This window comes from Nansenia antarctica, assembly GCF_963989245.1.
Source record: "Nansenia antarctica genome assembly, chromosome: 8".
NCBI classification, from domain to species: Eukaryota; Metazoa; Chordata; class Actinopteri; order Argentiniformes; family Microstomatidae; genus Nansenia; species Nansenia antarctica.
Window position 1 is genome coordinate 24,112,108 of NC_137678.1, and position 14,382 is coordinate 24,126,489.

Genomic DNA, 14,382 nt, shown 5'->3' on the forward strand with positions numbered 1-14,382 from the left:
AGTGAGCAAAAAACTATGATGCGTCATGTATGGTGAAATAGTCCTCATCCTTGATTAATATTAACATTATGTAGTCTAGGCCCGGGGCGGATTTAGGATTGTAGGAGATCCGAGGTTTAGCCCAGATGGGTAATGAAATGTGCGCGCAGCGCGCTGGAAAAATTGGCGTGTTTTTTTTGCTGCGACACCACAAACTGCCACTTACCACCACCTTAAAGCGGACAAAAGGCACTGGAGAACACTTATACCAGGGCTCAACATTAAGGCTTTTATATAAATTATACATCATTATCAAATCAATAGTAGTCAATTTAGTTATTTGCACTAACATACACTCACCAGCCACTTGCACCGGTACACCTTGCTATTACCGGGTTGGTCCCCCTCTTTTGCCTTCAGAACTGCCTTAATTCTACGTGGCATAGATTCAACAAGGTGCTAGAAACATTCCTCCCAAGATTTTGGTCCATATTGACATTCTAGCATCACACAATTGCTGCAGATTTGTGCCAAGAAAATATCCCCCACACCATTACACCACCACCACCATTTTCGCCCTTTAGTGCGACCATGTATGGAATGGATGTCTCAGAGGTCACAGCAGTGCTGCAGGGCCTCTGGAGAGGGGGGGGGGGCAGACACACGGGTGACCCATGTGATTGATGCTGTGTGCTGTATGTGCTGTTTGCAGGGGTAGATGTATGTCATAATTGCCCCTCTGATTGAGTTATTGATTGGGTGCATTGGGTGTTAGACAAGACAGTTCTGAATCAGCAGCAGCCGCAGAAGCCGGAAGGTCTAAAGAGTCTAAAGAGTCTCCAGGTCGATGTTCTCTAGCGGAGACTGAAGACCTCCATCTCTTCAGGTTACACCTTAACTGCTCCTCCTGAGACATCTACTACCCCCCAGCACTGCGTCTCCTGATACACCTGCTTTCCCCTTTACTGTGTCCCCTAAAACTTCTACTGCCCCCCTTGTACTGTCTCTCTGTTCTCCAATGTCTATATATAAAAAAAATATAAAAATAAACACTTTTCCTTCTATCACTGTGACTGCCAATGGCCCCGGGCCTGAGCTAGATTACTCTTCCTGCTACGACTGGTGGATTGATGATTCACTTGCTTAGTCAAATGTATCGATTGTAAGTCGCTTTGGAATAAGGCGTCTGCTAAATCGTGACGTTAGAATTATAAGGTTCTATCTCCATTTTTGTCAAAATAGATTTTTTTTTTACATAATCTGATCCATTAGGTGTTTATTAATGCCTGTGTGGTGTTATTTTTAAAATGTTGACATTTTTAAGTTAGTAATTAATAAAATACAAAGGTTCCATCTCACAGAACATAATGGAATGTAAAAACGTTGACGCTCAATATCTCTGAACTGCCCTAAACGGAGATAGAACCTTATCATTCTAAGATAGAACCTCATCATTCTAAGATAGAACCTTCAGTCATCATTATGACCTCACGAAATGCCAAACATGTGAATGTAGTAAATGTCCTCTAGCCTTACCGCTGAAGTTCAGCAGGTGGGTGTAGAAGAAGGACTCGCGGTGGAACTTCTCGATGTCTATGATGGTCGGTCCCTCCAGGCTGCTGCGCAGGGTCTTCTTCGATCCGCTCTTGTCAGCGATGAGGGACTCCAGCATGGTCCTCACCATGTACAGCTGCAGGGAGGACACGTGGGGGGGGGGGGGGGGGGGGAGAAAAGAGAAAAGGGGGGGAGAAAAGAAAACACGTAAGGATAAGACAGAAGCCTGGGGTGGTCCAGTGGTCTAGCACTGTGGTCTACAGTGCACACATATGCCGGCATATGTCGGCATGGGTTCTAATCCGGCCCCATGCCCTGCTGACATGCCCTCTCTCTCTCCTTACTTTCCTGTCTGTCTTCACTGTCTCTGTCCAATAAAATAAAAAATATGAGTGGGACTGGCCCACTCTGAAAGAAAAAAAAGTAAGGATAAGACAGAGGATGGATGAGAAGTGCACTTGGGAACACACAACAAAAGGTTCTCCTTCCTTACACAGCAGCAGAGCACAGCCGGGTCCTTCACAGTGCCTGTCATCTCATTCAAGAGTCAAGAGTCCCTTTATTGTCCCATCACTGGGAAATGTGTATTGGGCTTACACCCCACAGCAGCCAACAAGGAGCAACAGACAATACAGGATATTAGCACACAAACAGAAGGCGGACCTGATTAAAACAAGAGTGGAAATAAAATGATAGCAAGATAAGTTACATTCATCTGGTGCAGTTTAAAAGTTTAACAGAAACGGGGATAAAAGAATTTTTAAATCTATTTAATCTAGCGCGAGGGACTCTGAACCTCCTCCCAGAGGGCAGCAGTTCATACTCTGCATGTAGGACATGGGAGGGATTCATGAGAATTCTATTAGCCTGTCTGAGAGTAGCCTGTTCAAAAATAGACTGCAGGGATGAGTGGTCTTTCACCCCTATGATCTTCCATGCAGTCTGTATCAGTCGGACCAGTTTGGACCTTAGTTTTACAGATAGGTTACCAAACCAAGATGTAATGCCGTATCTGATGAGACTCTCTAAGACAGACTGGTAGAAAAGTAGCATACATTTTGGGTCAACACCATGAACTCTAAGGCGGCGTAGGAAGTGTAGTCGTTGTTGTAATCTGCTACACAGGCTGTCTACATGAGTGCTCCAGGTGAGTGAGTTATCAATGAAAACCCCAAGATATTTGTAGGAGGCGACCTGAGAGATGGATTGATTGTGGATGACCACAGGCCTGTGGTCCCCAACACCTCTGGGGTCGAACACCATCTCCTCAGTTTTCTTAACATTTAAAACCAGGCAGTTAACATCACACCATTTAACAAACCTCTGGATTTCAGAATAATAGTCATTTAGGTCACTGTCCTTTTTTATTAAAGCAAGGATGGCAGTGTCATCCGAAAATGTTATGATGCGGTTGCTAGGGTAGGTGCTTCTGCACTCGTTTGTGTATAAAGTAAAGAGCACAGGGGAACTGACTATACCCTGAGGAGCACCAGTGCTTATGGTTCTGGGTTCCGAAAGAGTGCCATTAACACTGACCCGCTGTGTGCGGTTAGTTAAAAAGGAGTGATACCATTTTATAATGAGGGGGGGGACATTAAGCCCATTTAACTTCTCAATTAAAAGGTGCGGCTGTATCGTGTTAAAAGCAGAACTGAAATCAACAAATAGGAGTCGGACATAGTAGGTAGGGTCCTCTAAGTGCTTAGATATGAAGTGCACCATGGCTGAGGTTGCATCATCTGTGCCTGTATTACATCTATACGCAAACTGAAAAGGATCCAGAGAGCAACTGACTGCATTTTTCACTTTACATATAATGAATTTTTCAAAGCATTTCATTACAACAGATGTCAAAGCGACTGGTCGCAGGTCATTATTTTCCTTGCAGCTAGCCTTCTTAGGAACAGGAATAATGATAGCGTCTTTCCAGATGGACGGAACAGTGTGAGAGTCCAGAGACTTCTGGAAGATAGGACACCAGGCCTCAGCCAGCTCCTCACTGCAGGACTTCAGCATGAGCCCAGAGATGCCATCCGGTCCAGAGGACTTTCTAGGGCGGGTGTTAGCGAACAGTCTCTGTACCTCGCGCTGCTCAATGGTGATACTTGCTTCCAACTCAGGCAGCGCCTGAAGAGCCACTGTTTGCTCCATCGAGAAGTCGGCAGTCTCAAACCTGGCATAAAAATGGTTAAGTTCATTGGCTTTTTCACCCTCGTTTAGGACACTAAGGCACCTTTTAGCTGGGGCCATGTTAGTCATATGTTTCATGGAGTCCCATAGTTTTTTAGTGTTCATAGAAGAGCAGTGGGATTCAAATGTCTCTTTCTGTTTCCTCTTGGCCCCCCTTAATTTGTGATTCAGTTCTTTTTGGATGTTCCTCATGGCCAAAAGATCCTTATTCCTGAATGCAATTCTCTTCTGAACTATGCACTTTTTGATTTCCTTCGTGATATGGGATTTGTTGTTAGGGTACACAGTTATAGATTTCAGGGGTAACACGTTATCTCTGCAAAACTTTATATAATCTGTAATAGTGTCAGTAGCCTCTTCAAGGTCCAGACCGTGAAAGAGGTCCCAGTCGGTACAGGAAAAGCAGCCTTTTAGGGTTTCAATGCCATCATCATTCCAGACATGAACTGTTTTAACTTGGGGTTTGCTACTTTTAAGCAGAGATTTATACGTGGGAATTAGCTGGACAACATTGTGGTCGGAGTTACCTAACGGGGGTTTAGCCCTGGCAGTGTAGGCGTCCTTAACATTGCCATAGCATTTATCAAGGATTCGTTCACCTCGCGTGTTACACTTAACATACTGCGTGAATCCAGGCAGCGCAGACTCAAGCTTACAGTGATTAAAGTCGCCGGCAATAAAACAAGGTGCTTCAGGAGTGCGTTTCAATTGTCTGTGCACACAGTCTGCTATCGCGCTGGCTGCTCTAGCAGCATTACCACTCGGTGGAATGTAAACTGTACATAGTACAATATTCCCGAATTCTCGAGGAAGATAAAAGGGCCTGAGGCTTAAACATACCAGCTCAATGTCAGGGTTGCAGACAGACTCTCTTGTAGTGAATTGGGAGCACCACTTCTGGTTGATGAAGACGCAGGTGCCGCCTCCTATACGCTTCCCGGAGTTGAGTTCCGATCGGAGCGCACGAGAGAGAAGCCCTCAAGGTCCACAAGCGAGTCCGGTACGTCTTTCTGTAGCCAGGTCTCGGTGAAAACGAGCAGACACGAGTCCCGGTACTCGTGTTGGGCTCTGGTGTTGCATCGGAGTTCGTCAACTTTGTTCTTCAATGAACGGGCGTTGCAGAGAACCATAGAAGGCAGAGGTGGCCTGTCCGCTCTTCTTCGCATTCGCTGTCTCACCCCTCCGCGTCTCCCCCTCCTCCTCAGTCTGCGGCCGTGGTGGTCCGGAGGCCGAGCCCACAGCTCCCTCGGTAGCTGGGGAGCAGGTGTGTCGGTGGAGCGCAGCAGCAGTAGTAGATCGCGGGGATAGCGGAGGAACGCCGGCGTGGATTCCCGACACGACGGCATGGAGCGACATTGTTTAATAAGCTCCCAGACGATAAAAATAATGAACAGTAGTCTTGCTAAAACCATCATCTTGTTACCACACAGGTATGAATACAGGCTCACACAGCGTTAAACTGCTAAAAACACGATAAAACGGCTAAAAACACGATAAAACAAACAAACATCAGAACAAGGCAGCAGCGAGGCAGCCCGGGTCGCTACAGAGCAGCGCCACCGGAAGTCACCGGAAGTCGAGGTGGAGGTGGTGGGGAACAGCTTCCTTCCATGTGTTGTCATGGTGATGTCCATTACCGTCGGGCCGCTTCACTGCCTGACTAGAAAGCTCTCAATTAATTTCCCATGTTGGATCGCGGTGCGTTTACCTGCACCAAACACCCTGGAGATGAAAGGGGTTTTGACTTTCCCCAAATGGCCCAGAGGCAGGTAGAGGTGCTTCATTATTATTGGGCATCTAGAAACAAATTATAGTCTACCCACCTCTAAAACTACAAAAGACAGGGCTCCATATCAAACAGTCAGATTATGCTAATGTACCAGACACAGACAGACACAGACACAGAGACACACACACACAGACACACACACAGACACACAGACACAGACAGACACACAGACACAGACACAGACACACAGACACACAGACACACAGACACACAAGACGCACACACACACACAGACAGACACACACACAGACTAGGGATGGACGGTTTCCAATTATTGAAACCGAAAAACCGTCAGAGAGTAAAACCGGGGTTTTCCGGTTAACCGAAAAATACACACACACACACAAAAAAAAGTAAAAGTAAAAAAAAAAAAAAGAAAGAGCGCCAATTTCAAATAATTGAGCCCTACTGCTACAATACACTCATGTCGAACACCATTAAAACACCGTAAGCACAGTCGCAACACAGCATCTTCATTGAATGAACTGCTTTCTCAATATCTTGGTTCTTAGACAAAGTTTCAGCTGCTGCTCAATGTATTTAAATATTTGAATACTGCTCAATAATCACTGAAATATTAGACTTAGAATTATGCAGTGAACATACTTAAAGCTTTTCATAAAAACCACATGCCGCGAGACTGACTCGTCCTGAACTGTCGTAAGTCAATCAACAAAGAATGCCCCATCAAAATAAAAGTGCCCATGGTAGAGCTGTCAAAATAGAGCTTTCAAAATAAATGTACTAATACAGATAGAGATAAATACAGAACTACCATTGCGTCACTAAGTGACCGCGTATCTTCTGAGACATGCGTTCTGTCATCACTTTCAGTAGCGCCTTCACACACAGTGGCGCTGTGCACAAACACTCTTGATCCGTATAGCTCTTGTTTTATTATATTGTGGTTTAGTAAATACTGCACTTGGAGTTACATTCAATGCATGATTTGTGCTATAGAACATAAATAAAGTTTGATTGATTGATTGATATCAAATCAAATCACATTTTATTTCTATAGCGCATTTCTCACAAAAGTGTGGTGCGCTTTACAGAGAGCAGCGAAAATGATCTTATTAAATGTAAGCGAGTAATTGTAAAAAAAACTTTCCTATCTACCAATAACTGAAGGCAACTATCTTTCCCATAGAGTGATTCGTTACCCTTAAATATAATCCCAATTAGATATTAATCCTCAGTTATTCTTCACAACTGACCAAACCTCTCACTCATTGCGCGGCAGATTCAGACTGTATCATTGTTATTTTCACACACGACAAACATGTGACATGTTCCAGTTTTATTCTTATTCTATTTTATTCTTAAAAAAAAAAAAAAAAAATCCGGTTTCAGACGGTTTTGATAAAAAAACGTTTCTATTTTTATAAACCCCGGTTTTCGGTTTAACCGAAAAACCGTCCATCCCTAACACAGACACACAGACACAGACAGACACAGACAGACACACAGACACAGACACACAGACACACAGACACACACACACACACACACACACAAGACGCACACACACACACACACACACACACACACACACACACAAGACGCACACACACAGGTTCAATAGAGCCTCAACGTGGAACAGAGATTTGTTCTCAGGGTCAAGGACAAAGCTGATGACAGTGGTCATGTTTATGTGGGAGGACATTATCAAGGTTACAGAAGAATGTTATAGCAGATTATACTTTCATAGTTTACCAGATTAAATAAATACATGTGCACTGTGAGACCTGCTACATGGTGTAACATAACAGTAATAATGATATATGAATATGAAAGTACAGCTCTGCTGAGGCTGTGAAGGTCATTGGGGAATGCCGATCGTAAGAGGAGGAGGGTGGGAAGTTATAATGGTTTTGGGGGGGGGGGGGGTCATGTAGGGCATGAGATTCTGAGGAGAAGAAGAGTGAGAGAAACGTAAAGCTCTGTCTACACAGTACAGAGGACACTGGGGAGTGTTGGAGGTAGCTGTATGAAGCAGAGAGCTCTGTCTATTCGGTTGTTAAGTCGTGACGTGTTTCCGGGTCCAACGTTGGCTGAGGCGCTCCCTTCGAAATGCCTCAGTAATAATAATAAATCATTATATTTGTATAGCGCTTTTTCCGAGGCTCAAAGACGTTGACAATATGGGGAAAACGGGAAAGTGCTGCGTCCCTTGTTGTATGAATAGATCCCAGTCTAAAAAACGATTGAACTGTCATTCTACCGCTGTAGTACACTGGTACTCTGGTGCTTTAGTACACTGGTACTCTGGTGCTGTAGTACACTGGTACTCTGGTGCTTTAGTACACTGGTACTCTGGTGCAGGGAATTTCTGGTTTGGACCCGTAAATTGCTAAACGTCACGTTTGACGTCAGACTTAACAACCGAACACAGTACAGACGACATGGAGGAGTGTTGGAGGTAACTGTATGAGAGTTGGAGGTAGCTGTATGAGGCAGAGAGCTCTGACCTGTGTGCTGGAGGGGCCCACGGCACGGCGGGGGACTTTGATGTCGAAGCCCCCCTTGGGATCTTTCTCCCCGCGCAGGGCGGGGTCGTTGGGGGGCTCGTGGCCCGCCTCCCAATCACAGATGGTCTTCCTGATGGCCTGGAGGACACTGCAAAGAGAGGAACCGTGATTGGTTTAAAAAACACATGACAGATCGCTGCTGATCTGCAGTGATACTGGATACTGTCGAAGTCAAAAACACAAAGGGACGTTTTTTCTTTAATAAAACACTGCAACACATCACTACCCTCCAACACGGCACCACGGTTTCAATAATGAAGATCAACTGACCAAACCACAAGTCTCGAAGCTATTGATGTTGTTCTAAATAAATCATATAGTACTCATTCCGACCCGTGTTGAAGTTCTATTCCTTGTCAAATCGTGTATGCTGCACACCTAATCTATCCTGAGATAACACAACGCATTTAAGATCACAGATCCTCAATAGATTGATCCATTCCATCATTTTACCGACAAGAAGATTCTTCACTAGTCCCTATCATTGAGACGGTGATCTGCTGCTGTTTGCGTGGTGCGTGGCGTGTGTGTGGTGCTTCTGTACCTCTGGGTGACGTTCTTCTTCTTCTTGATGGCCGTGCGCAGGGGGTCTCTCAGGGTGAGCTGGGCGAAGTCCTGCAGGGCGGAGTAGATGGTGTGGCGGATGGCGTGGTTGAACACGCTCTCCATGCGCCCCATCAGCACCTGCAGCCCCTTGATCATGGCCATCACCTACCAGGACCACAACAATGGGAACCGTTAACACTAGAAGAGCCGTGAGGGGTCACGGTGACCCCTGTGAGTAAAAAACTGAAAATTCTATCTTTGCACTCGATCAAATTTCAGGACCCTCCTTTCATGACTTTTCCTAGATATGTGCGTTCTACCACCCAGTATCCTTACGTTTTCAAAATCACTTCAGGATAAGATAGTATAAAGCTGTTTTTTGCAGTTTTTCTGTGTGAGAGGCAGGCTAAAAAAAGAAGCGCCCTCTAGTGATCTCTGTGTGTAAATAGCAGATTTACATTCTAAAAAGGGGGTCTGTTTGACCCCCAAGGCGGCTCTACTAGTGGGTAAAATAGGCACAGCTGTTGTAGTGTTTTAAAAGCTTGGTTTCAGAACAGAGACAGAACAGGTTCTTGTTGCCAGGTCAGGTAGAGGAGAATGGAAGGATGGAAGGTTGGAAGCCTCCAGTTTGAATTGTTTCCCAACATTCCATGGCGGTTTGTTTTATTAACGGTAAACGGATCACAAAGGTGTTTACTGTATTATCGTATGTTTTATTGAGATCACAACAGTGTTTTAACTTATTATTAATAACCGGCAACAATGGACAGACATCCCAAACGGAGAGCCCAGATGACCCAGAGGAAGAAACCAGGTGAACCAGGTAGGAACGGAGACGGTAAAGTGAGGAGGCAGAAGAAACTGACCTCGACCAGGGCGAACTTCTCCTCGCAGGTGTAGTTGTATCTGGTGGCTCTCTCGTACTCCTCCGCATTGTCAGGACACTCTTTGTTGGAGTACTTATCCGTGGGATGAACCAGCTTCCACGAGTACTGAAAGAAATAATAATAAATTATAATTTTGCCATTTAGCCAGACGCTTTTAATCCAAAGCGACTTACAATTACGAATTACAGGGACAGGGACATTCCACCCTGGAGTAACTGAGGGCTAAGTGCCTTACTCAAGGGCTACACACTAGTAGTGGTGGTGTGGTTTCAGGCGGAATTTGAACTCACAACCTTCCGATCACAAGTCCAACTCCCTATCCACTAGACCACCTACACACTACCCATGTGAAGAAATGGTGAAGCCATGTCACATAGATACACAAAACCTTGACGCATCCTTCTACCATCTGTCCTTGACTCAAGACTCAAGGGTACAAATCGGTTGATACCGTTCGCATCATTAAGTAAGGCACTCTGTCTCGACGCGTTGCCTTGGAAACCCATCAACTTGTGATTTTCAAACAGCTCTTAACTCCCTTTATGAATAATTGAAGCAGCATAGAGTGACTGTTGGGACAAGAGCAAATGAAGCATTGTATTATCTAATAGCTTTGAAGAAATGAACTTCTGAAGGCCCGGTTGAATTGTTCCCCCTGGTTTGTTAGTCCAATCACGTTTGTCTTGTGTTATTTCGATGCACCAATTTAATATTTGATTGGAGTCGTCATTTTCCGACCTCCTGCTGTTATAGAAACCAGAAGTTAAGAAGTTCAGCCAAAGGTAAAGGTTCTCTGAGTATATGATGAATTAGTATTGCAAGTGCTGTTTACAATACTACCTTTGCACATAAGCACATTGCACACTACATAAGCTACCTTAGCTGTACATAGCTCATAACTGTACCTCTAAACTACCGTACTTTCATACTGTGTCTTGATACCATCAGCAATATCATTGTCATGTTTTTATGTATGTATTTATATGTTCTTATACAGACATATTTCTGATGCTAAACTGCATTTCGTTCGTCATTTCGCGATGACAATAAAGTTGGATGTAATGTTTGATGTGACATTGGATCTATGTTCTATGTTCTATGTATCTATGTGTGGTGTGATGTGGGCGGGGCTCACCACTTCCATGACGTGTTCTATGTATCTATGTGTGATGTGATGTGGGATCTATGTTCTATGTATCTATGTGTGATGTGATGTGGGAGGGGCTCACCACTTCCATGACGTGCGCGCTCCACTGGGACAGCAGCTGCATGCCCTGCAGGGCCAGGTCAAACAGCTTCCTGTACTCCTGGTCCGTCTTCTGGGCCTCCTGGCGGCCCGACCCGGTCACCACCTGCACACAGAGAACAGAACACATGACCCACCTGAGCTGAGAGGAAGACATGACCCACCTGAGCTGAGAGGAAACCAACTGAACACTTTCCCCAGTGGCGGACTCAGGGTGTTTGAAGGGCAGGGGGGGCGAAAAGAAAAAAAGGGCACCTACTGCACAACATGGGACCCCCATCAGTGCACATGGTCAAGTTTAGACCATTGGAAGGGCAGCCAATAGGGCACATCCTCTAATTTTGCCACTCAATAGGGCACTTTAGTGCAACGTTTTTCAACTGTACGGGCACATGGTCAAGTTTAGACCATTGATGGGGCACCAATAGGGGACGTCCTCTCATTTTCGCCACTCAAAAGGGCACTTAAGAGAGACGTTTTTTAACCGTGGGGGCACCAGGAGGGGCAGTCGCCCCGCCTGCCCCCCCCTTGAGTCCGCCAGTGATTTTCACTCTTCACAACGTACAGGCTAGACACCAGAGGGGAAACTGTCATGGAGAGAGTGGCAGACAGAGCGCTCCACTCGACTGGCGAAGCGAAACATTAAGACGACTTAATCTTGAACAGACAAATGACCGAATGACGAAATAACCTAGCGTTGACAAAACCACGACATTATCAGCCAGTGCAACAGACAAAACTGGAAAGTAATTCTCTCCAATTACACCATGAAAACGCTTTGATTATGGACTTGTGTTGCAGTTTCTCTGTTCAAATGATTTCAGCGTTCACTATGAACATCTGAATAACGAAAGCTCAGCACTGATGACAACCTCTGATGCACATTTCCATATTAACTACTTTAAATTAAACCCTGGAGAATTGGCAAGTCAGCACTGTGAAGCGAAACCTCGTCTATGTGAGAGAGAGAGAGTCCTTAGGGGTGAGTTAGAATGGAGATTGTTTAAGACAATTCTGAAGGGGTAATATAATGTTGTCTCGCACTTGTTAAACAATAATAAGAGCATCGATACAGGCATGTTTCTTTTCTAGATTACAGATGTGTTTTTTTTCTTTTACATGGTATGGAATGACTCAGGGATATATCACTATATCCTTTTCCAAAAGCTGATGTTTGTGGTGCTGGTGGAAAGCCAGTGAGAAGTACAGAAAGACTGTGTAAGGTAAGGAGATGAGATGATTAACGAGCAGAGGTTGTACATTGTTTTCCTTTTTTAAATGTATATCTTTACCTTTTCTTTTTACTGTTTTCCCCTGCTTTTATATTCATGCTATGCTTGTATATGTTTTTGATATTCACTTTATGTTCTTATTCCTGTTGTAAAGCACTTTGAGCTGCATTTCTTGTATGAAAGGTGCTATATAAATAAAGCTTTACTTACTTACTTACTTACTTACTTACTTACTGCAGGTGAGAAAAACCTATGGGTGAATATGTTACGGTACATGTGGGAATACGGTACATGTAGGAAAACTAGGGTTAGGGTTAGGTGCTAGGGTGACTTGGTACATGCTGGCATGTCTAACCCTACCCCTAACCCTACCCCTACCCCGAGCACCCTAGCACCTAACCCTAACCCTAGTTTTCCCACATGTACCGTAACAGATATCCTCCTACTGACCTCGATGTTGCTGTAGCGCGCCAGCTCTGAGATGAACCTCATGTGGTCCTCCCGGATCTGAATCATCTGCTCACAGATGTTATACTGGGGGCTGCTGCCTGTGGACGTGCAAGACCACCTGGAGGGAGAGAGAGAAGGGGGGGAGAGGTTAGACATGAGAGAGACCACCTGGAGAGAGAGAGAGAGAGAGAGAGGTGAGGAGAGGTTAGACACATGACCACCTGGAGGGAGAGAGAGAGAGAGGTGAGGAGAGGTTAGACACATGACCACCTGGAGGGAGAGAGAGAGAGGGGTGAGGAGGGAGAGAGAGGGGTGAGGAGAGGTTAGACATGAGAGATCACCTGGAGGGAGAGAGCAGGGTGAGGAGGGAGAGAGAGGGGTGAGGAGAGGTTAGACACAAGACCACCTGGAGGGAGAGAGAGAGAGGGGTGAGGAGGGAGAGAGAGGGGTGAGGAGGGAGAGAGAGGGGTGAGGAGAAGTTAGACATGAGAGAGAGAGAGACATGGAAAGGTTCAAATCACAGAAGCAATAACCTGTCCATTTACTGCTAACGGGCACAGATCTCAGAGCTCTGGGGGGGGGGGGGGGGGGACTCACCTGGACTTGTTCTCCTCAAAGTGGGCGCTGGTCTTGATGTACCTGGAGAGCTCAATCTGCATGTCCCCAAACAGAGGCACGACCTGGAGTTGCTGTGAACGGGAAAACCAATGGAGAGCGTTGAGAGGTTTCTCAGGGTCGTTTCATACAATCCCAGCATATTATGAATGACCAATGACACAGCGTTTTCCCCACGGCCATCCGGCTCCTAAATGCTGCTGGTGTCGTCGTCCCCCTGACCTGACCGCCATCTATCTACCCTCCCTCCACCCCCACTCAGAGAGCTATGGACTGTCTTGACCTGAACACTTGATCTTTTGGCACTTTTTGCACTTCTTATATTTATATTTATTGATTACTTTTTGCACTATGATGTTGGTTTGCACTGTCTTGTCCTGTCCTGTTGTAAACTGCGCTCCACTGTACCAAACCAAATTCCTAACATGTTTACATGTCATGGCAATAAAGTCTTCTGATTCTGATTCTGATTCATTCTTTTGAGAAACATCAAATACTATTTGGTTAACAGTCATGCCTGATTAAAGGACATTCTAAAACATTCTCTAGTTTGTATGAGCTGAAAGCTAAAGCAAAATATCAGAGAAAGAGTTAACCAAGATATTTCTGAGTCAATTCCGTGAAATGCTGCAGTCAGTCAAAAGGGAATACAATGAGCAATACAAGAGCAATAATTGTAAGCTAGCCTTTGAAGTATGTTCCAAAGGCTTGAAGGTCTCCTTCCTACGACAGCTCTAAGCACGGTCAAATAGATCTTTGAGCAAGCAAGCCATCATGATTTTCCACCTACACGAAATATGGAAACAGAAGAATGCCTACACCCACCCACCTACACACACACACACACCCACCCACCTATACACACACACACACACACACACACACACACACACAACTGACACAATGAGTCGATCTGGCTCCTCACCTTGAAGAATTTGTCGATCTTGGTCAGGTTAATTCTCTTCTTGGCATCCATTTAGTAGATGTTACTTTGGTTCCCATCCATCAGGTACAAGCCAAAGCCCATTACCTAGAGGTCATAGGGGTCACACAGTAGCAGTTACATATCAAAAGCCTATTTTCATGAAGCCTTAATTATTATCATCAGATCCACCACAGCAGTAGAATTCCGGAACCAAAGAGAAGGAGTTCAATACGCTGATTGGAAGATCTGTCCACGCTGGCCAATCAGGTCTTACTTTGAGCAGCATGTGCTTCTCGTTGGGGGTGAGGTACATCTTGTTCTCGTAGTATTCCACACACAGGTTGACGATGTCGGCCAGCAGCTCATCATGACCGTTAATCACCTCCAACTGCTGCTGGAGAGACTAGAGACAGAGAGAGAGAGAGTTGTATGATTAGA

The 14,382-nt window shown here is 45.2% G+C and overlaps 1 pseudogene across 1 annotated transcript in view; it reads right to left on the reverse strand.

Moving 5' to 3' along the window:
• Nucleotides 1–588: 588 nt before the first annotated feature.
• LOC308164046 (cytoplasmic FMR1-interacting protein 1 homolog) overlaps nucleotides 589–14,382 on the reverse strand; it is a 33,732-nt pseudogene continuing 19,938 nt past the window's right edge. The window contains exons 8-17 of the transcript XR_013938041.1: nucleotides 14,219–14,347; nucleotides 13,945–14,049; nucleotides 13,002–13,093; nucleotides 12,405–12,522; nucleotides 10,706–10,828; nucleotides 9,456–9,581; nucleotides 8,588–8,754; nucleotides 7,984–8,131; nucleotides 1,516–1,669; nucleotides 589–617 (exon numbers count right to left, since the gene is read on the reverse strand). The product of XR_013938041.1 is annotated as a cytoplasmic FMR1-interacting protein 1 homolog (transcript). The remainder of the gene's footprint in view (nucleotides 618–1,515; nucleotides 1,670–7,983; nucleotides 8,132–8,587; nucleotides 8,755–9,455; nucleotides 9,582–10,705; nucleotides 10,829–12,404; nucleotides 12,523–13,001; nucleotides 13,094–13,944; nucleotides 14,050–14,218; nucleotides 14,348–14,382) is intronic.